Source organism: Ambystoma mexicanum, chromosome 5q (assembly GCF_040938575.1).
Source record: "Ambystoma mexicanum isolate Mex_15411 chromosome 5q, UKY_AmexF1_1, whole genome shotgun sequence".
In the NCBI taxonomy this organism is placed as follows: Eukaryota; Metazoa; Chordata; class Amphibia; order Caudata; family Ambystomatidae; genus Ambystoma; species Ambystoma mexicanum.
The window spans coordinates 421,432,837-421,457,004 of record NC_090933.1 but is presented as its reverse complement, the minus strand read 5'-3'; the positions used below and the strand labels follow the sequence as shown (position 1 = coordinate 421,457,004).

Genomic DNA, 24,168 nt, shown 5'->3' with positions numbered 1-24,168 from the left:
AAATGCGGCTTGTTGTTATGCATCACTTTCAATTACGCAGGGTACAGCAACATGTATTTATATCCAGCTTCACGTAGTCTTCTTTTAATGGACACATAGTTCAGCCGCTGTCTCTGTACGAACAAGGTGTAGTCCGGGTACGCAGTGACGGTTGCGATCCTGTACTTATGGTCCCTCCTCTGCGGAACTGTTCCAATATTTTTTCTCCATCTTTGTAGTTCAGTATCTTGGCTATGAGTGGGCGGGGGTGGCTCCCGGCAGCGGTCTCTTGGTCATGGGCCTGTGCGCCCTCTCCATAGTGAACCCCTGGGTGAGTGCTCCACCGCTTATCTCCTGTATCAGCATATTCTCAACATAATTTGTCGGGTCCGAGCCTTCTTCTCCTTCCGGGAGCCCCACTATGTGTATGTTGTTCCTGCACGCCCTCCCTTCTGCCTCCTCCACTCTGTTTTCCGGTCGCGCACTCGTTGTTGCAACACTGTTACCTCTCTGGCGTTTGCGGTGCAGGTTTCTGTGTTAGCCTTCACGTCACTTTCCAGTGCGCCCATGCGCTCTGCCAGTTTCCGAACATCTTGCCGCAGAAGGTTGACATCCACACTGACAGCGTCGATTTGTAGTTCGAGCAAGGTCCTCAGTTCTTCGATGGCTGTTTCAATCTTGCATTCCCAGGACGTCCTCAGCTCTGCTATAGTGACAAGGATTTGTTGATCGTTCCATGCCAGAATCACTTCTCCTTCCATATCTTGCTTCTTAGGTCTCACCAACTCTTCAGGTGAAGTCGGTTGTTTCCCTTTGCTTTTGCCTACTTTAGATTCCATTAATGCCCTCGTGATTATGTCCTAGTTCTTGGTGCTTGGGTCACCTGATCGGTCTGGCCCCTCTCTCTTGGGTCTCAATTTCGTGGTGCCTGCATAGCCTTCGACTCATCCGTGTGTTGGGCTTGGCTCTCCTGACTTTGGTATGCTTGGGCTCCACGTGTCGTGTTGCACTTTATACTAGGGTTCTGTCCTGCTCCTCAGGTGTCCATGTGGTTTAAAATGACTCTGGCCGGGTCCGGGTGTAGCAGAGGTACTCCTTTCCAGCCACAGCAGGTCTTGCCTCCACTGTTATGTTACAGGGGCACAGTTTCCACGTAAGCTCTGGCTTGGCTTCCTCTAGTGATCCAGCCTCAATTGAAACCAGTGTTGGCTTACTCCTCTGCACCTATGAGGTTATGTTTACCACAGAGTGCACTCCGCTTGTGCCTGCAGCTCCATCAATTATGCTTTCCGTGTCCTTTACAGCACCTTACGCAGTGCTACTAGTGCCAGGCCAGCTACACTCTCATCCGTTCCTTCTGCTGCTTGTTATCCTCACGGGGGCCCTGTTCTGGCTGTTCTGCATTATCCTCCTATTGTATGTACTGGGTCCGCCGTTCGGTCCGGCGTCCCTGTGTCCTCCTCTTCATTCCCAGCAGCACGTCTGGGTTTGTGTGGCAAATCACCCCCAGTGTCAGTTTCAGGGCGAGTCAGCACTGCGTTGTCCGAGGTGCAGATGCCGTGTTAGTTCCCTCAGGCTTCACAGTTATTATTGTCTTGGGGTGCTCCGCCTTGTTTCATCAATCCACTTCTTTGCGTTCGGCCCGCTGTAGGGAGGTCGCCCTGCCCGTATGCTAGTATTTAGTGGATCTGGCCATCTAGCACTCTGGTGCGTCTTTTCTCAGCCACCCAATCCTTTCTGCAGGTTTCAGATCAATACACGATCCGGCTGTTCACTCGATCCTCTTACCGGGACATGGTCTTTCTATACGCTGCCTCATGTAGAAATGCCTCTATGCCTCGTAGCGTCCCGGGTCTCATTTCTTCTGTTTCTTCTCGTCTCTGGCACTCCCGTTCATGTCTGTGTGGGCGCTTACCCTACTGTTCACCTCCCAGCCCTTTGTTCTCTGTAAAACGCCATCTTGAATCCCACATCTGCAGACCACTGCAATCTTCTCCGGGCTGATATTTCCAGAATTAGATACCGGTCATTACCGCGTTGCACACCAGCACCATTTCACGGGCTTGCCCTTCCAGTCATTTTCATTTGCAGTGTCAATAACTTGTACTTTGAGGTTGGATCACTTCAGCATCAATGGAAGCTCTTTGGGAGCCTTGTAGCCACCCCCCGCCCCAATTTCTCAATCTATTCTGACGACTCTGTAACTGATTTGCTGGAATTGGAGGAAACTAGTACGCCCCCAGAGGTCGATCCTCAAGTTCCAACTTCTATTACTCTGGCACAGGTGCAAAGGTGTGAGAGGAACATCTCTCCCCAGTATAATCCACAAAGAGGTGTAGGGGTAAAGGTAATCCCCTTTCAAACCACGGCAGAGAAAAGCAAGGCAGCTGATTCAAAATGTAGAGGTTGTGTATATGTTGCTACTCCCAAGCCTGTTAATGTACACTATCAGATTATGGGCTAATCATAAATAGAAGGAATGTTATGTGGTTACTATACCATATTCCAAAATTACGTTTTATTGAATCTGATGATATCCTAGTGGTAGAATTTGTGAAGGAAGTCGAATGGATTGGGTAATATTACATTTAAAAACAACCTTATAAAAAAAAAACATCTTGATAGAAGCTTTTACATTATTTCTGACATCCAGCTTCGACTTGAGAGATGCATTATTGGAAATCCATCCTACAGGAAAGACTGGGAAAGGAATGGCTAGTAAGGAGGGAAGAGTGGAAATGAGCCAGATGTTGTCTAAGAGAGTGATGGATGAACCATCAAATATTAATCCTTTATTAGACCGGAATAATGATGAGGAAAATCTCCAGATACCGATTAAAAACTATGAACCATTAACAGTGACTTTCTCATGTTCAAAGTTTCAGGAGAGATTGGTAGTGGGGAGAGGCCTCCCCCTACCCTTAGCAGCTTGGCCATGGATCTCAAAGGCACTGGTACTTCCAAGAAACAACTAGGGTGAAGGTTTAGATGTCCTCACAGATGGGGCAGTTGGATGCTGGAACATGTGTGGGTTTTTTCATTTATTCAATCATGGAAATGTGGGCCTTGACTCTTGATATATTGTGCCTGCAGGAAACCTGGTTGCAGGCAACCCCCTTATGTGATGGTTTATCTGCCTTATTAAACTCGGCTGAAAAAGGAGCTATGGGAAGACAGTATTCTTACATTCTTACTTTGATTAAAGAGGGACGGGGCATCAGAGTAATTAATGTGAAAAATCCCAATACATTTATTGAAATGCTAGAGACAGAAATTGCATGCAAATCTTTGGAAAAGAAACTAATGGGGGTGATATTCAACCTTTATTGGAACCATGCAATGAAATCTTGTACAACTTTTATTGACTGTGTGATGGATTTGATTGATGAATGTCCGTGGATTTGAAGGATCCACACATCATTTAATGTGGAGATTTAAACTCCACTTTAATCAAATATGTGAGACTTGTGAAAAATACTAATTCATCATCTGAATAATAATCTGCGAAAAGCTCCTTGGGCCTCATTCCGACCCAGGCGGTAAGGGGTTTACGGCAGCGTAAACAGTTCCGACCCTTACCGCCTGATTCCGAGGTCCCTTAGCGCCATGGAGGATTTAACACCTGCTTTTAGCAGGTGTTAAAATCCATGGCGCTAAGGGACCTTGTTGTTAATTACGCCACTGTAATTTACGGTGGCGTAATTAACGCCTTCCCCACTCCCATTATGCCCTATGGGGCAAAAATGGGAATGGGGAAGGGTAAATGGGGATTGGGGACTTACCGCCCCGCCAACCTCGGAATGGGGCGGTAAGTCCGCCAACCACCATGGCGTAGTTTACGCCATGGTGGTAAAGGTACGACCCAGGCGGTAACTTACCGCCTGGGTCGGAATGAGGCCCCTTGTCTGTCAAGTCTATCAACCTATAACCTTCAATAGGGCTATCTCTGCTCTCCATTCTCTTCCCACATGGACAAGCACCCTTTCTTCTCTGACCACTGCTGCTTCTAACTCTAAGGGGATAACCTGTCCATCATCCATAGGTAATTCTGGTCTAAACAAAAACTCTTCAGGTATTCTCAACATTTTACCTACCAAACTGGGTAACCACGTTAATAAAACAGTCCCTCCATACAAAAATACTTCTGGATCTAAAGGGACTCCTTGTAATGCCTTTTGGCCTGTAAAGACTAATATAAACTCTTCCACATTAATATAATTAATTCTTGGAGTAGAGCACACTATCCCTTTGTCAGTAAAAGATATTGGGCCTCATTCTAAGTTTGCCGGCCCGGAAACAAGGGTGCCGGTAAGCTCATCAGCACGCTTGTTTCTGGACCGGCAAACTACATGTTTGCCTGCCATGGCCGCTGTGCCCGTCAGGTCTGACCCTGTCGGGCGCAGTGGCCATGGTAGGAAAACACTTCACGGAAGCGCTGGCAACATTAGCAACGGTGCCGGCACTTCAGTGTCCCCACTCCCATAGAGTCCTATATTGGAATGGGGACTTACAATTTACCGGCGCCTGACTTCCCGGGTTGCCAGACTCGTATTGAGCCGGTGGCACAGGGAAGTCAGGTGCCAGTAAATTATTACGAGTCCGGCGGCTACCCGCCGGTAGCACCAGCATGGTTACCGCTGGACTCGTAATGAAGCCCATTGTCATGTTAAGTTTTGTCATCAAGTCACACCCTAATATGTTAACTAGTGTGCGCTGAGAATACAATAATGGCATTGACACATCATGTTTTCCTATAGAGATTGGTAATTTGTCTGATAAAGGAACTAAGCCCATTGGCCCAGGGAATGCCTGCGCATACATGGGAATGCCTGACATTGGGTATTTTCCCTCACCGACATAGGAACGAGTTGTTCCAGTGTCTACAAATAATGAAAATGTCTTGCCTTCGATCGTTACCATGACCCTTGGTTCCTCTTGCGGGTCCGGTGTCACTGATAGTATTGAACACATCAGGTCGCTCTCTGGGATGTCCTATTGTGTATATAAATTCATCCCTGTACCTGTAAAAGCATTTCCTCCTACCACGGTCACATCCCTATTCTAGGTGTGGGTTTTTCCAGGACTCTTGCATTTGTATTCCATGACCTGTTGTGTCTGCGCTTGCTGGATTTGTATCTGTTGTGTTTGCATAGGCACTTGCTGTGGTTGCCCTTGTGGTGGTTGGATTTGTAATGGAGCTTGCTTTGTTTAAAGCGCACATCTCTGATTCTGCGTGTGATTTTAGGCATTATAGTCCTGTGGTTCTGTATTGTATTGTGGAACATAGCCCATCCCCCCATTCATCCTATGTGGCAAACTGTAAACCTATTGAAGGGAGGGATAGTTTACCACATAAAATGACGTCATAGCTGACGCACATTGAGGTATAAAAACCTTTGTGTATTCAGAATTGAAGTGTGAGTGCGTAGATTACAGTATGTTGTTCGCCAGATTGCCCTACTTTATTTGAGCTGAAAATAAAGTAGTACTTTGTTATATTCTTTGAGTCTGTCCAGTTATTTGGGTCTGAGATCTTTATTGGTAATTCCATCTAACACATGACAACAACAAACTGTAATCCACGCACTCACACTTCAATTTTGATTACACAAAGGTTTTATACCTCAATGTGCGTCAGCTATGACATCATCCTACATGGCAAACTGTAAACCTATTGAAGGGAGGGATTGGTTCAGGAAACATTTGTACCTATATATCATATATGTATTAGTAAAATATCACTTGATGCCCCTTATCTGGTAGGCACGCCTTAAACCACCTCTAAATAAGTATAATACAGATTATAGCAGAATAACAGCAGCAGGTTTGGCCTGTGCAACATTGTATAGCATGTTGCTCCACAGACCCTCTGATTGGGGTATCAGGTAAAAATGTCCCTATACATAATGTCCCCATACATAATGTCGCTGGGAAAAGTCATTGGCAAAATTATATATGGTGACATTATGTATGGCGACGGGTTGCGGGATGTCCCCTGCTCCCATTTAAAAAATAAAAGACAGGTGTTGTGGGGGTGTCCCCCGCATGTTCAATGTAATAATGTCTCCGCAAAAAAAAGCAACTTTTTGTCAAGGAACATTTTTGCAGGGACATTATTACATGGAACCCTGATTGTTTGGCATTCTCTCCCAACCTTGGACTTTCGGCTTGTTAGCAGCACGTAAGCAATACGAAACTCAGGTGCAGAGAGCAACGTCAGACTACTGCCCACTTGCCCAATTAGTCCATCATCTCTCACCGGTCAGGCCCCAAGCCAAGACTTCTTTATAGTTGGCCTTGCAGCTGGTTCTGGGACTTTCAAGGGAGAGTAGGTACACCATTATCTTCGTCTAGAGCTCAATGAATAGCCCTTGTTTTCAAGTTCTGAGTCACGGGTGAGGAGACCAGGATTTTGCCAATTTCAACCTTTTATTTACTGCTATTTGATTTAATTGTGCTGGGTGTCCTTACTCCTTTTGGCCTCTGGAGACCTGCTCACTCCACCTAACAAAGGCTTCTAACATCTTTGATTGTCGGTCCAATAGTTGGCGCTGCAGATGTTTTTTTCTTTGCCTAATCTAAGAGAAATATGTCTTACGCACTTAGTTTATCCTCTTGACTCCCTTTGTTCCTGGAAAATATTCCTTGATGTGCATCTCTGATCTGAGGCCAATAGACTCTTTGTTCCTCACACAAAGCTGGTTTTTCAGCATCTCCCAACTCTTCAGCCCTGCTCTGTCTCTGAGGTAGCTTGACTGGTTTCAACAGTCTGACGTCCATCTTTTTCTCATGGCCACCTTAGCCACATTATTTTTTCTTCTGCAGCAAGCTTCTATATGTCTACCTGTCTACCTTGCATTTCTGCGTATGAACATTCACTTCATCGCTCCTCACTTATTTCTTCGTATTCGATTACATGTTTCTCTTGTTACTTCAGTTACATTTTCATTCTTTAAGTATTTGCATATCTGTTCAGTGCCTCTTTCTGTCATTCCTTCATGACACTCTGTCCTCATCTGATTTCACTTAAAGCTCTTCGATGTCCAATGGTGTGTGCAGACATCCTTTCACCCTTTTAGTGCAGGGGCGCATTCGATACGATTGTCTGAGAGAGCATATCGTCTCTCATACACTCGATAAAGTGTTGGGACAATACCCGGTATCCCACACAGGGCTAGTCTCCTTCTGTTGCAATATGATGGAGGTGAGGGGGAGGGAGCTAGAGATGACATGTCGATCTGCACCTCTACATTTTCTTTTGCTGTCTTCTGCCCCATCCACTTCTCAACAAAGAGCTTGAACAAGCAGAACATCTGATGAAGCATCTCATGGGCCTGCAGGTTGATGTCCTGGAGATGTCGGTGATATTCATAATCGCACCCCAACCTCTCCAGAATACCAGTCCTGAGCCTGTCATAGGCAGTCCATCCATCAACTATGAATAGTGGATTCACTGCTTCTAGTACGCTGGTGAGATCTACATTTTCTTTCGCTGTCTTCTGCCCCATCCACTTCTCGACAAAGAGCTTGAACAAGCAGAACATCTGATGAAGCATCTCATGGGCCTGCAGGTAGATGTCCTGGAGGTGTCGGTGATATTCATAATCGCACCCCAACCTCTCCAGAATACCAGTCCTGAGCCTGTCATAGGCAGTCCATCCATCAACTTTGAATAGTGGATTCACTGCTTCTAGTACGCTGGTGAGAAGTGGGATGATATAATGGGGTCAGCTGATTCTCTCCCATCAGGCACCTGCAGCAGATGTTTCCAGGTTTTGGCTGGGTGGGATGTTGCATAGCCATATTCCTGGGTCTGTTGTCCACTGGGATTTGTGGCCCAGCATTAGGCTTAATTTCTTGCTGGGTGGTGGTTGCTAAAAACTTGCTGGTTGGAGGATCTGGGAGTTGGCATAACTGTTGCACCTGCTGAATCCTGGTCCATGTTTGTATGGCCAAATCACTTATGGGCTTATAGAGTTGTCTCACTGGACTTTTTCTAGTGAGGGTGGCAGCAAGGCCATGAACTTCGAAGATCAGTTCCTTTTTGATTTCTTCCGCCTCATCCATTTCACAACCAGGTTCTTGATCTTGTAGGACATTTACTGAAGCATCTCTTCTGGATCTGATGCAGAGGGGCATCCATGACATGTTGCCAGTGATATTTAGAATTGCACCACAACTACTCCAGAATGCCAGCTTGGAGGAGTTCATAGCCAGTTCATTCATCAGCATTGAGTATTTGATATTCGACTTGTAGTTTGTTGGTGAGAAGTGGGGAAACATAATATGCTAGCTGGCTCTCTCCCATTGGGCGGCTGCAAAATTCCTTTCAAAATGTTGGAACACTACAGGGTCCACCACTTCAATATATTTCTGTAGCACGGATTATGAAGGTGTCCTAGCAAGGCTGGCCGTCCTGTAACCTAGCCTGCACAGGAAGCTGGTTAGCAACGCAGTTCCTCCTTCTGCCACTGTTTTTGCTATGCCTGAAGTGCCTCTGCTGGTCAGCATCTTGCTAGGAGCTGGTGACCACTGAGCCACAACCTGCATGCCTTGAGCTGGTTCCTGGTTCACTGGATTGTTATGGGGAATCAACGGCGAAACCTTTGTCGGTTCTCGCCCCTTTAACACAATGGAGGCTGTAGTAAGATGCATAGGTCAAAGTGGAAAAGTGTTAGTGCATGACTCCATCAACGAGGTAGGCTGGTCAGGTAAATCAATAACAGAAGACTTGGAACTCGCCATTGATAATGGTAAAAGATAAGGTCAGTGACAATTTCTTTCTTGATGTCTCTTAGGGCATCATTCATAATTTGTAATGAGTTAAAAACTGCTTTCTTAAAATTGGCTATGAAGGCCATTAGTGTTTTCAATTCGTCCAACAATGCCCCTTTCATGGAATCTACCTCTTTCTTTAGGCACATCACTTTGGTGTTCCCTTCTCTCCAGAAAGGCCCCCTTTTGTGCAATTACTGAAGTAATAGAAACAGCCGATCCGACAGGTAGCACATGACAGGTTTCCTTGTCTAGTGAGTTTGCAGCTATGGACAGCGGAGCTAATGAAGTAGCTGATGCTGCAGGACCAACCACTGTGCGATCAATAGGAGGCTCAGGGACTTGGCCCATATATTGCTGAATGTTAGGACAAGAATCAGAAGCCACCTGATTCAAAGCAGGGGTGGTCACAAAGGGACCTGTGTAGTTAGGACCCATTGGAAGCACGGTTCATTTGTTCAAATTTAAAAGCAAGTTAGATTGTGAAGCTATTAAAGTATGTTCAGCGTCTTGAATCTTTTTTGCAACTCACCCTTGATCTGTAGAAGGTAAGAATCCAAACATCTCTGTGTGTGAGTTGGCACTGTAGTAACTTCACTATTCGAGGCTACTTTAGGGTCATGTGCCATGAGCTTGTCTTGGATTTCTTAGCGAGTTTACCCGTTGTAGGGGTATAAATTGGGGATGGGGGGAGGCACTGTTTTGCGCTTGCCCATAGTTCCAATGCGGCGTAGGAGAAGGAGAGGGGAATTGAATGGAATCAGGCTAGAGACACAAACAAACGAGGATAGTGACAAACACTGATTGCAAACCACCAACCAGGGACCAAGGGCAGTTAGATGAGCTGCACTATGACCCACACAGATGCCCTCACCTATGTAGGTTCTTTCCTCTCCACTGGGGCCATAGATATGGCAGACCTCACCTCCAGCTTTCCTCTTCCCCCCTGCCCAAGTCTGAAGGGCACATAAGGGCACACCAACAATACCAACAGATGTGGTTATGGAGCCATATTACCACACTTGTAATGGTCAATGCATCAGTCAGCCTCCAGCCTGTAGCCTAAAGCTTTTGGCCCCCCGGTCGGCTTGCCTCCGCCCTCTCACAGCCCGACTCCCCAACAGGGCTCTAGGCACTTAACCCCTCGCTTCAACCCACAACTCACACCATTAGGATGTAAACCATTCACTGCTATCAAGCGAACAGGGTGAGGAAAGGACCCTGCAATGTGAAGGCAATGTCAAGCCGCACCACCAGAAATGTCCACCTGCGCACAGCATGAACACTGAATTCGATTATCTGGGAGTGAGATTTTTCTCTGATTTCATTGGCAAGGCTCATATCTCAGGATAGGTGGGGAAAATGCACCAGGTAGTGGGAGATGTGTTCCGATTCATGAGACAATGTAAAGCTCATTGGTTCAGATGGCCCTGACTGTTTACAAAGCAAAGCCAGTGTCAATCGCCAAATACGGTTTGTCTGTTTGGGGCTTTTCGAATCTAATTTGCAAATGGCTGAAATTTTCCATTGAATAGATTCTGGTTGCGGCTCTGGAACAACCACAGGGCTGCACTTACACATTGTATCTGTGCCCGTGTCAACAGGCTTACACATTGTATCTGTGCCCGTGTCAACAGGCATAGTACAAACAACATACCAAGGTATCAACATATTAAGTTCCTACTACAAAAGATCAATGCGCAAAGCCATTTTAGTAATCCAACATCAAATGGCATTGCTGCTGTTAAAACTCTAATTGCAATCTTTTTACTCTTACCACCTGTTGCTTACAACATTATTTACTGTGGACGCACCTGTCAAAGATGCTCAATTACAAAGGTCAGATTTAATAAACTGCCTTTAAGGGTGGTGACTGCATCCTGGGCTAACTCGGGTGACTTGACCAACTGTGAATTATGTCGAGCCCTTGTGAAAGATTTGTTGCATTTTCTTGTCCTTTGCCCGCCATACCTCCGAATTAGACTCAGCACATTGGTCCCCATTCTAAATGATTCTGTTATCCATCAGTGCTGTATTGCCTTATTGTATTTACTCAAAGTTGACTCCCCACAGGTAGGTAGGATGTTACTGTTACTTGAGAAAAGAATTTTACGTGAGGGAAAATCCTCTCCGTAATTTCTCTGACCTGATGTTTTAGTAGACCCTTTTGGTCATTATGGTATGTTCGAACTACTGAGGTGCTTATGACTTTACATGAGATTGGGGTCGACTCTACGTAACAAATTAAGGGCAGTTTTCTATGTTTTACACATGAGTATCAAGATACTATTTATTGTACAGTAAAATATTTATTTTGTTTGGTTGTAGGATACATTTAAATATGTCATTTTACAATGTTTATGACTAGGCTCATTTTTTATTGAAACCAGGTGTTAGTTGGTCTGGACAAGGCAGATGTCAATAAGGATAATATAGATGAATAAGATCAACATCCTCAAATTCACATTAGGACACTCTCAAAATCCCCCAGATTCAGCTCTTTCCAACAACTGTAAAGCATATGTCTACATATGTTTGTTCCTTCTGATCAAATGCATGTTTTTGTATGTGTATGTATAACATGATGAGTCTTTCAACTGCTATGGACTGACTTTGTATTTTTTGAGCACACACCTAGCTTAGGGAATCAACAGAACGCTTTACAAGTCATAAGGGGTACTATACATAGAGGTAATTAGGTCAAGAAAAGTGAGCAGGAGGTAACAATGGGGGAGGGGAAGGGCAGGCAAATAGACAGTAAAGGGATCTACAAGCAGCCAGGGGAGGAATCCGAGAGGAACATATCACCCAGTCTCAGATTAAGTGTGGAGTGTAGGGGCTCTCTGTACCTAGGTGTTATTGAGGTACTGAGGAACTCCCACACCAAGTCATAGCCCATTCCCTCTGGATCTTGAAAGTCATCTGAATCTTCGTTGTCTGTTTATAGGATGGATCATACATTTCTCACATTGGATCTAGAGGAGGCCCTTGAAATCCTTGAAATGCATGCTAGGGTTAGGTGTTGGTCGGACCTGCACCACTTGGGTGATGTACTTCGGGGGTTAGAGATCAGTATACCTTTCTTGTGTCTGATTCATGGTCCAGATGAACTATCTAGGTTCCAATGTGGAGAAATTTGGTGGGGAAGAAAATGTCTTCTGGTCGTCAGATGGGTGAGTGAGTTCTCCAGAGTGATGGTTAGTCCTTGTCTAGTATTCTGGGTCAGCCAGTCTAAGCCTTTTCCATCCAATTTCCGACACTAGCTGTCACATAGCAGACAGTGGGGACCAAGATGGACGCCAAGACCACGTACTTTTAAGGATTATGTACTAACTAAAAGGCCCAGGGAACTTCCTGTACAAAAGAATACATAATTAGAGCAAAAAAGCAGACACAGTGGACTTCTCCTACAAAGTGTCTTTATCGCTGGCTGTGTGCAAGGACCCTCAACTCTGGTGTCAAAAGTCAGTCTTTATAGCTAATAGAAGGTGGTAACAACTCCATCTACTCTGACTTTGCAGACTCACAGGGCTCCCAAACTGTCGTGTCCCTAGTCTAAGTTCCATTGAGGTTGCCCCAGCTACTTCCACCTTGGCATTGTGGATTCAAGGGGTCCAAAACCTCTCCTTCCTATTCCACTAAAGGTCCAGGGAGGATTCACCACTTCCTCCCTGGGTCATGGGGTTTCCAAAGCCTTTTGTCCCTAGTCTGTTTAAGTTCCATGGAGGTTGCCCCAGCAACTTCCACCTTGGCATTGAGGGTTCACTGGGTCCAAAGGCCTCTACTTTCTAGTCCACTGAAGATCTAGGGAGGGTACACCCTTCCCTTGTTGGCTCATGGGGTTTCAAACCCCTCTTGCCTTGTCTCTAGGAAAAGGCTATCTGAGGTGTGCCATACCCCTGGAAACTTTATTTTTTCCAAAGGTCCTCAGCAACCAGGTCATTGGTCGTAGCTGGCAAGGAGGCCTACAGTAGGATCTTCTAGGCAAGGTGATCCTTCCCTCAGATTTTGTCTTCTGTCTGTACTGATCACACTCTCCTTGGCTCCATCCCATTACTTCCTCTACTGCTTGGGCCTGTCTAGGACCAGCATGGCCCACCAGATGCAGCATTATCTGTGTTACTAGGCCCTGATCTTCTCCCCAGTCTGCTTGCCTCTTAACCTCCATCGCCTCTACTACACCTCCTCTGTACCACTCCCCATGGATGTTCTAACTAGTTTTCTCCTTCCTGGACTCTGGTGTGCTGCCCTCTTGTTGTCCCGGGGCTACTGTCCTTTGCATCAGCTCCTTTTCTTTCCAAACCTTAGCCTATAATCCTTCCACCTCCTGGACTTAGGTTTTTTATGTGCACTCCCCTCTGACGTTATGGCCTCCCTCTTCTGTAATCTCCTTCTCCACTTCTCTTGCTATTACCTACTTTCATTCCACTCCACATTTTACCAACTTTCTCTTTTCCTCCATTCCAAATTTTACCTCCTAACTCCCTTGCGCTGCTATCACCACCTCTTTCCACTCCAGATTTTACCTCCACCGTCCTTTCATCTGCTGTTACCACCTTCTTCTACTCACTCATGGTTTCACCTCTTCACTCCTTTTATCTTGTGTTGCCACCGCATACTAATCTACTTCACATGTGGCCCCTCCATCCTGTACTCCTTCAGCCCTAACCACGTCTTCCTGCTCTCCTCAGCCACCACCTCACTCCTTCCCTCCTACCATCGCCTGATAGTCTCCTTCCAGTTTCCACACTACACTAAATGTGAGCCTCCTGTGCCTGCAACCCACACTGCCAGACTGCACTGCCTGGCGTATATAGGGGCTCTACCCCTTCCCTTTGGTGGGACTTCCACTGAGGATTTGGAGATTTGTAGATTTGTGAAGGAGAATGGGCTGGAGACTTGGAGTGGTTGCGGTCCTTGACTTTCGTTGGGTAAGAACGAGGGTAAGGGGCCAGCCTAAGTCTAATTGGACCATAGTGGACATTACATTGTGAAAGCTCCTGGTACAAATGATGGGCCAGTAAGAGCTGTTTGCACCTGGGAAAAGCCTGTAGCTAGGTTTGGGCAGTTAAGTCCACTTTTGCAGTGCTAGGAAGTTTATATCAGGTTTTGTATGTCCCACATAGGTTTTCAATTGAACCTATGTGTTTGTAAGTCCCTGGACATAGCAAATGGTTCTGTGGACCCGGACGGGGCCGTGAACCTCGAAAAACCCATAAAAGGTGTTTGGTGTACTTTGGGCATGTTTGGGTCTATTTAGGCACCTTGAGATACATAGGGCCGTGGGTGGGTTGGTGTGTAGAAGGGACCTGATAGAGTTTAGCCACATTGGGGAGAGGGTGTGATGGCTTCACTTTGACTGATCTCCGCCAAGCGAATCAGAGTGAGAGTACCCTGGAGATCTTCCTCCTTCCGTCCCGGCCCATCATTCACTGGCTCTGGGAGGCACCCGGCCGCCAATACCTCTCTTCCAATTATCTGCAGAAACAAGCAGGGGACCCTCATCACAGTCCCATAGCTTTTTCCGAGAACACCTCTCCAAAATTAAAACACACTTTAGAATTTGCAGATACGTAACACCATGAAAAACCACATGCACTTGTTTTTCTGGCTACACCGTCACATATCTTGTCATAATCATAGTTTTACCAGCAGTGTCCAATCCAACCGAAAAGTTAAAGCAACAATCACCCAATGAAGTGGGAACATACACAACAAGAAACTCTTGTCGGATAGAAAGACTCCATGCACATGCCTCATCGTGTGGGAATAAAAGTTGGAATGGAATTATTTGGCGGTAATACCCATTGTTCTGGGTGAAGCTTGCCTGCAGGTGTACACATCATTGGACACTCTCATAATGACACAAGCTATTGTGGGGAGTTCTGGGATAAAACCAATGTGGCAACATGAAGGGCTGTAGAGACGAGTAGTGAGCACAGTAAGGCTTCTCAATGGCACTTTCTTAAGCAAAGAGCGCATTGAAAACGGCTTCACAGCGCAACGGTTCAGCTTGAGATGGGATATTGCTCTACTGGCAGTAGAGGGTCTACACTTATCTGCCGCTGCAGCCAGGGAAAGAGGGGAGGCCGAGCGACTCTCGACTTTCCATGGTCCCAGTCACCGCTCCGTCATTCAATACATTAGAAATTACTTTTGGCACAGCTATGCCACTGCACAAAACAAAGTTGAAATCAACATGGCATTTGCTATGCTTTATTGCAATGTGATGCAAGTCGGATTCATAAAAGCAACCAAAAATATAAACACAGAGTAATAGTTGAATTAGAAAGAACAGTACTCTTCTGATTTCACAAACCCCATCTCAACAACAAAATGAGCCAGCTGTTGTTGCATTTAAAGCATAAGGTGTTACAGTAACAGTGGAAGATCAAAATGGAAGGCCTATTTTTAACTATAGCGTGCAAGCATGTAGCAGCTTGTGATCCTGGGCAAATGTTACATTCAGAGCCCTTGTAATAATGGGTAGGAAAGGGATGCAATTGAGAGCCCTTGTAATAATGGGTAGGAAAGGGATGCAATCAATAGCCAACCACCACAGAGGAAAGGTAAAAAAAACAGTACTTTGAGATAAAGAAATGCATTACAATGTATCCTTCTAATCTTAAGCAAGGATCATATTGTGAGCTCTTTTGTTCCATGGAGAGTTAAGAAAATCTATCAGCACTGGCAAATGGAAGGGTTCATTACATACAGCTTTGTGATCATGGTCAAGCAATCTACTGTGAGCTCTTGTTTTTCAACTTGTTTTTCATTGCGAGGAAAGAAACAGACTCAGTACATGAAAAGTGGAGGGAGTCAATGCAGTGCAGTCTTGTGATCTTTGGCAAACAGCTAATTCTGAGGTCTTGTGTTCAACGATGGGGGGTGGGAGGGTAATCAGCACAGTAATCAGTAGAGGGGTTGGAGGGTTTATTTTAAGGACATCATTTTGTGATCTCGGGCAAACTGTACATAAGGAGTTTTTGTGTTTCAACCAAAGGGATGAATGGAAGCAATCACAAAAGAAAAGTGAATGCATTACTTCAGAGCTGCCTTTTGATCTTGGGCATGAAGTCTATTCTGAGTTCCTATGCACCATCGTGAAACAAGACAACACTGTGCATGAGCCTTTCTCCTGTGTGGGCATTCCTCCTACACCTCACACCATCATGTCCAATAAGCCATCCTGCAAATGGGTTCTAACAACTTATTCCGTCCCCTTGACTCTCAGTTAGTTGTTGCTTAGGGTCAGGGGTTTGCATGCTGGGCAGAGGCCGGTAGCTGTCTCTTAATCTGCCCCTAATGGTGCACTGCGTCCTAACCTTACCTGCATTCTTTCTGATTTCTGCAGCACAACCAAAGCAGATTTTGAGCTTGCAGATAGCAACTTCTCTTATGAAAATTCTAGGTTTAAAGGTCAGGTAAATAACATTTACTTATATTCTTGGGCCACGAGCGGCCACTGTACGTAAGATGTGTTCGTAGAGTTGAGCTGAGCTTTCGACATTGTCTGAAAACCTATGGCAAAAACTATATAACTGTGGAATTCCTCTGGACTATCTCTCGCTACTAAATCAGACTAAGGCAGGGGACACCACAGACCCCATTGATACCCATGTGGGCCTCAAACAAGGATGCATCATCGCCCCGCTATTGTTTAATCTCTATCTCGGGGTTATATCTGAATCCTTGAGACTTTGCAATGTTTTTCTGCCCGGGCTGGGGATGACCAAGCTTTTGTGGCTTGGCTACGCAGACGATGTCGTCCTCCTTGATTATACCCCTAGTGGCCTTCAGTGTGCCTTGGATAAGTTACAATGCTACGCCGACACAAATGGTCTTGTAATTAACATTACTAAAACAAAGACCATGGTTTCTGGCACTAATAACAAGCTGAAGAAAACATTTGAATTGAAGCTTGGTATCCAAAGCATCAAACAGGTCACTTCATATGACTTCCTTGGTCTTACATTTGATCAGTCATTAACCTGGGATTGCCACCTTGATAGGCTGGAAGTTAAGATCAGGCAACTAACTGCAAGAATATTGCAATTTGCCAAGGAACATTAAGGTTTCTCACTAATCTCCTTATTTCAACTCTATAAGACCAAAATACGCAGTGGTATGTTGTACGGTGGCAAGATTTGGGGCTACTAAACACTTGGGAGGTCATTGCGAGTTTGGAGGTAAGTTCCGTTCATTACCAGCATGGTGCAAATAGCATGTCCGAGCTGGCAACAGCCCGCTAAAAGCGCACTATTATGAGTTTGTGGGCACAAGCTTTGCGCCATGCCGTTAATGAACGTAGTGCCATGGCGCAAAAATGCCTGAAAACCCCCCTACCGGCATGAACTGCACCGTAGCGAACACTACCGCCATGGAGCAACGCAGCATTAGCGGTGACTGTAAATAACGCTCACCGTTATTTACAGTCACCGTTAAAATGCGGAACCGGAAATAGCATCATCGCGCAGGAACTGGAAGGAGCACGGCGGCCATCTTTAAAAACACAATCCATTGCCATCCTCACCAGACAGGACCCCCTGGCACATTGTTGACATACCAGAGAGTTACCACCACTACTGAGGAATGCCCAAAGTGCCAAAAAAGGGAGCTGCCCGCCTCCGAAAGGAGCGGTTCAGCCCTGACGAACTGCAAATGCTAGTGGACGCCCTCCACGAGCATGCTGACACTGTTTTCAGCAACGACATGCGGAGGGTGGCGGTGCTAAAAAAAAAGAAGACATCTGGGCACTAGTGGCCCAGAAGGTGAGCGCTGTGGGCAACACCCCCCGCACCACAAAAGACTGCCGCAAAAGGTGGGACGACCTGCGGCTGAGGGTGCGGCGCATCCTCTCTGTGAATAGAAGCCAGGCCTTGGAGACTGGAGGAGGCCCAGGTTCATGTGCGGCCATGATAGGCCCCGAATCCATTAAAGGGGTCGGGGAAATGGAGTGTGGTGCAATGTCATCCGCTGATGGGAGTGAGTGTCCAAAGTCAATACTGCCAACGCCAATGTTATGAAAGTCACTGCTAAGGTCTGGCCAAGGAGTCACGGCATGGTTGTCCACACCCCTCCCTGTAAATCATGCCGAAGCAAGTGACACCCAGGCTAGTGCCAGGTGCGAGGCCGTAACCCATATGACACATACCACCCGAAGTGGCCCATTCCACGAGGCACTCGGGGCAGTTGATGCAAACAGTGTGCATGTTAGACAGCACAGTACCCGGCCAACATGAGTAACACAGACATATGCATGCATTTACCACCCAAGTATTGAATTATGTGCCGTTCCCCACCCAAATGTCGATAACCCACAAATATCTGAATGTGCTACTGTAGCCATGTATAAATGTTGTCTCTGGAATCATCACTCATGCCGTCCCTCTTTTCCACCCCCACAGGCAGTGAGCATGGCAGCGAGGAGCAGGAGAGCAACCGCCCCAGCACTTCCAGGGGCCAAGGCAAGGGCCGCCGTCTCCCAGCGAGGAAGACAACACCTGTACGCACACCACCGGCTCCAGCAAGGCCCGTGGAGGGTGCACCATCCGCACCCCCACCCCTCCCTGCACTGGCTGCAGACACATGCCCAATGCCACGGTCTGAGGAGTCGAGTGTGGCTGGGGAGGTGGCAGCTACGGCCCCCCTCGATGTTGCCGATAGCCCCAATTCCATCTGTGGAGCGACTGAGGACATATTTGAAGTCGTCCACACCCCTGATGCCCATTGTAACCTCCAGGTCTCCTTTAGTGACTTGTGTGACACTGACACACCTGAGCTATCTGGCCAAGGACCAACACAGGGATATGCCAGTCCTGTGGCCAGTTCCCTTGAGGAATCGCCGGCAGGACATGTCAGCCCGATCCCCAGCAGGGCCACAACATCAGCCGCAGATGCACAGCGGGCTGAGCAGCTCAAAGCCCTGATCACTGATTTTATGCAGGACAATCGGCAGGCCAGGGAGGAGTAGCGGGATGAATTTAGGGCACTGGGCCAGGTAATAAGTAACAGCACCAACCGGCTCTGTGAGGTCCTCGGCCGCATAGCCGATGCTCTGGAGGCTGCACATCCTGCACAACAGCCCCAGCATGAGGACACCCCCTCAACTAGCAACTCGACCCAGACCAGCCCGCTCAGTCGGTCACTCCGTACGCTGCGCCGCCTGGAAACGCCTCCCCCTGGCTCCGGTAGTGCACAGTGACATTACTGCCATCCACATGTGAGCTATGTGGACCCTATGGGACCAGTGTGGGTTTGTTGTGGTGCGAGGGGGAGGGTGGTGAGGGTGTGTTTGGGAGTTGTGGTGGGAGGAGGAGAGGGGTGAGGGTGTGTTTGGAAGTTGTGGTGAGAGGGAGGTAGGTGAGGGTGTGTTTGGGAGTTTGTGGGAGGGGGAGGGGATGAGGGTGTGTTTGGGAGTTGTGGTGGGAGGGGGAGGGGGGTGAGGGTGTGTTTGGGAGTTGTGGTGGGAGGGGTGGGGGTGAGGGTGTGTTTGGGAGTTGTGGTGGGAGGGGGAGGGGGCGAGGGCAGTGGAGGGTTTGTTTTTCACATTGAAATTTTCACTTTAAATACACTGGTTGTTCATCTAAAAAAAACAGAGTGGACATTCACCATTGCGCAAGTGTTATTTAATATTGCACAGTGCATAGTGTACCATGTATCCCCACACACCTATTTCTAGGAGGCTCACTATGTCGTCATGTATCAGGTCCACTGTGGTGGTGATGGTGTCACGGTCAAGCCGGTACAGGGTGTGGATCTGCCCTGGTGTTAGGTTGAAGGGGGTGGCTCTGATGCGAGGGATTGGGGGCTGCCAGCGTGGTAACGGTGGCTGCACTGGTGGGGCATGCTGGGCCAGTCTCACCCTCCTTCTCCTCCTGTGTATCCTCTGTGATGGGGGCTGTGGTTGTTGTTGTTGCTGCCTTGCAAGCAGGGCCTCCAGCTCCAGTAATGATACTACTATTGGTATCATCTTGGTGTGGGAGGGGGTGTGGTGTGTGGGTGTGCGCCTTTTGTGCTGTGCCAGACTCCATTGCCTCCACCTGTGCTGATTGTGTGCACCTGTGGCTTTTGGAAACACTGCTCAGGGTTATTAACACCCTCTCGGAGATGCTGGTATTTACTCCATGCCGGTAAGGTACTTTTCGGGCTTCAGTAGGCTGTTATTTGCATGTCCGCATGGCTTGTGATCAGCCCCGGTTTATGGCATGCCGCTAATATCGGCATGGTGTTTCGCGTGCGCGACCCTAGACCGCTAATTACGGCATCGTACTTTACGGTACCGTAAATAGCGGTCTGGTTGGTCAGAATAGTCCATAGCGGTAAGCGATGCCGGTAATCCTTTACCGGCATCGTTTTTACCTTACCTCCAACCTCGGAATGACCCCCTTAGACTTGGTATGATGGAAAAGCGGTGTCTTAAGTCTCTTCTTAAGCTACCATTCTCTGTTCCTTTTGAATTTGTATTGCTCAAAGCTAAACTGAATTCTGCATACAGTGCTTTGACTGGGAATGTTATTAATTTGTATTTAAAAGTGGCGCAATCCCCTGATGGTAGACTATTGAGTCTAAATGAGCAATTAACTAGTATTGGGCTGTAGTGAAATTATTGTTAGTAAATTGTACAAGGAGGCCCTTACCTGGATGCAACGATGTGGGTGTTATTCCAAATATTACCCATATCCAAAGGTCAGTAATTTGCACACAAAGGCAATATACGAAATAGATCAGGAACAGCCCATGTCAATTTAGCTACTAAGGGGGACATTATGAGTTGGGCTGTAAGGGATTACCGGCACCGGTAAGGAGACCGGTGCCGGTAATCCCTTACCGCCCAATTCCGAGGTCCCTTAGCAGGAACCGCGAGGAACCAGGGCGCTAATAACGGGCTTGCTAGTCGCGAGCCCGTTATTAGCGTCCTCCCCATTCCCATTGAGCCCTATGGGGGCTCAAATGGGAATGGGGAATGGTTTGTTCAATGGGGACTTACCGGTCCCGCCAGGGTTGGAATGCACCGGTAAGTCCCCATTGAGCAAGACTGATGCCGGACCCCGTATTGGAGGCAGCCAATGGCGCAAACAGCACCATGGCTACTTCCAATCCTGCAATGAGGCCCTTAGTCTTTGAGAAGGGAATAAGTTGTACATCAGTCGAGACGTACGGGCACGCACGGTTATTTGACCGCATACCCATACAATTGGATTGTTGCTAAGTTTTTACAAATAAAATTCAACTTAGTTCATTCTTGAAAGGTTGTTCGGGGACAAACTGCCTTTTTGGCTCACGGGGCTGACCCTAGTTCCACCAATTTAACTGAGTTGCGGTCCAGCTTCCTAGCTGGTGATGTGGGATTCAGTTATCATTGGTCTGCATTTTGGGGTAGGGTGGAAGTCATTTTAAAAATCTGATCGGGCTATCTGAATAGTTTTTTTATAGAGTGAGTGGAATCCTTATCGAGCTATCTTTTTGTACAAAAGCTCCTCTTAGGCTGAACTGTCATGTATATTGGGTTGGGTTAGATCGATCACATTGAGATTTAATGGCATGAATTGTTGTGTGATCTTTTCTGTACAAAGAGCCTTTATTAGCCCGAACTATACTATTTTTAAATGAAAATAGAAAAAATAAATGATGTTGCCCATATGCCTCTGGTAGCCAGTAACCTACAGTATGTAATGTTTTCATTATGTTTCCATGAAACGTTACACATTTTATCAAGAAATGTTACATTTTTAATATGAGGTAATACAAATGGTTAAGTTAATCCTGTAAAGCACAACTAAAGTTTATTAAAACAAATAGTTTCTGGAGTAAAAAGCATCTTTGGATCGTCCTTGAACAGCCTTACCCACCACAGAAGGCTTGGGATGTACGGCCCACCACAACAAAACCACGTGTTCAAACGTGCTGTCATGGTTTCCAGGAAGTTTTACAAAACTGCTGGAGCGGTTGGGTGGTGAGGCGTACATCACGTTTGTTGAAGCAGTGTACATTTCTCATAAGTGTACTTAAGAAGCTTTTTGAGAGTAAAAACAATCAGTCTGTGTGTACATATAGAACACTAGTTCTGAAAACATTTCAAAGTGAGGGGCACCATGATCAGTCTCACAAAACTGTGCATCCACTCAACCTGTTTAATCCATCCTATGTGAAACTATAACATAACAGGTCTCATGAAAATAGGCTGATTTCTGGATTGCTTGGCAATTAACACGGTGATTGCACGTTTCATTTCAAAGTCCCCAATTGGCTTTTCTATATGTACCTCCTAAACTGCAAGCCTGCCTATATCAGACAATGAGCAAAAGCAGGTGGCTTTTCACACAGGCTCTTCTGGGCTGTGATTTTATCTTAAACGTAGATTCATCCAAATGGCAGTTTACAGCAATCTCAGATTGTCCCATATCAGGTATGAAATAATCAGGCAGCCCTGTTTTTAAGCTGCTTTGAGATTGCATTCGGGTACTTGTAGTCCTACATTTATAATGTGAAAAACTACAAGTGTTGTACAAAGGTGCAAAATGATTTGTTCTAAAAAAAATCAAAAATAAAAAGATTGGACTGCAACATATGACTTGCAAACTTTGCTTTGAGCGGTTTCATCAGGATTGCGTTTCACTGGTGATGTTAGTGAGAACAAGAACAAGAGGCAGTTCTTTGCATTACTAGTTTTTGTAGGCTTTGGGATTTTTCGTACTCCGGAGTTACATTACGCTAGTTCACATGCAGATTACTGTTGTGCAGCAAAACATTTCGACTCAATTGGAAAATATTGCAACTCTTTAGTGAGGGGAGCTGATTTGTAAAATTACATAATGACCTGTTATTCAATGAATAGCGTGTGCTCCAGGTTTGGAGAGAGGAATGTGATGCTACTCAATAACTTTTCTAAGAGAAGAGGAGCCGCTGACTCCATCTCTGAAAGAGAAAGTAAATCCTAGAAGTAGATTGGACAGCGAATAGAACCTTCGATAATGAGTTAGCATTTGTTTTACCACTGAAGGATGGAAATCAAAGCTTTTAATTCGATCCCATTATATTTGATTAAACATCCTTCGTGGTTTTTTAGGAATATCTTAAGGTTGAAATGTAATTTATTTTTAAGACGTGAAATGACAGGTGCTCGGAATAATATTGCTCGGCAGGATCACCTTTGTCGAGTCTGTTCACTTGAGGTTGGGTCAGTACAGCACCTTCTTATTGGCTGTTGTGTGCTGGATCCTTTGCATACCAAGATTGTGGGTACATTTGTTCATCATGAAGGCAGTTCATCTTCTGATGCCTTTTGTTTCGAATTTTAAATGTGCAGGAAATATTGAGTATTGCTGTTTTAACTCTGTTAAAGTTGATTTTAAGCAATTAAAAATCATCCATTTCATATGTTCAATGAATCTTAGATACTTATGCGTGAACAACGTGTAAACTCTTGCACACAATACAAAAGTTCAAATAAAAACGTTTACTGACAACGAATTGGATTCATCCCATAGGACCAGATTAACATGCAGGCAGATCCCGAGATCTCTGGGGATATGCAGAGAGCTATGTGCAGCCTGCAAGCATGCAAGAGCAAGATGTTATTAAAAAAAATGGAGCCATAGGAATGTGATCCTTGCAGATGAGGCATTACCTCTCAACAGGCTCCTTAGGCGGGCGTCACCCCCATGTAGACAGTGACTGTGTCCAGACTCTTTTGACTGGGGTGGCCCAAGTGGGGCAATGATTTATGCAGTGGTGGCATGACGTATGAGCGCACACACAAACATAATGATCACAGTTTAGGATAATGGGGTGGCACCTGGGGTGGCTCATCAGATTCCAGGGGTGGCACATGTCACCCAGGCCACTCCCCGGGCACGTCACAGCATGTAGACAGTTTATGAACACGGCCAGCCCCATACCCATCCATAGATTTCAATGTGCTAGGTCCGCTGAATTGTATTTCCCCCCGCCCAAGCGACTGAAAGGTTGAGAGGTATGTGTACATTTGAATGTAAAGCTGTATCAGGGCACATTATAGTGTCCGCGACATACAGGCTGGCGCGTGGGATTATGGACACTCCTAAGAGTCAACAGGTGTTCCCTCGGAATGCCATTTCATTGTGTCCTCTGACCACCAAACCCCCAAAAATGGTGCCTGTCTTCATCCCTGCTTTAATCCTACCTTTACAAAGCAGACCTATTGGCTTGTCAATGATTGTTAAAGTCTGTCAGCTTTATCTTGTCTGGGCGTAGCAAGAAGACTTGAGCCAAGTTTAAAAATCAAATACTTTGCACGTGTCATATTTGTGATATTTATCTTATTGATATTGATATTTCATTTCTATCGCGCTCGTACACAAGTGTTTCAGAGCGCGACAAGGGAAGGGAGGGGAACAGGGGAGAACAAAACAGGGATCTTACTAGGCCCAGTGA

At 46.2% G+C, this 24,168-nt stretch overlaps 1 protein-coding gene across 1 annotated transcript in view; it reads right to left on the bottom strand.

Annotated features, from left to right (window-relative positions):
- Nucleotides 1–24,168, bottom strand: part of CABYR (calcium binding tyrosine phosphorylation regulated) — a 610,964-nt gene that overhangs the window by 585,763 nt on the left and 1,033 nt on the right. The window lies entirely within an intron of this gene.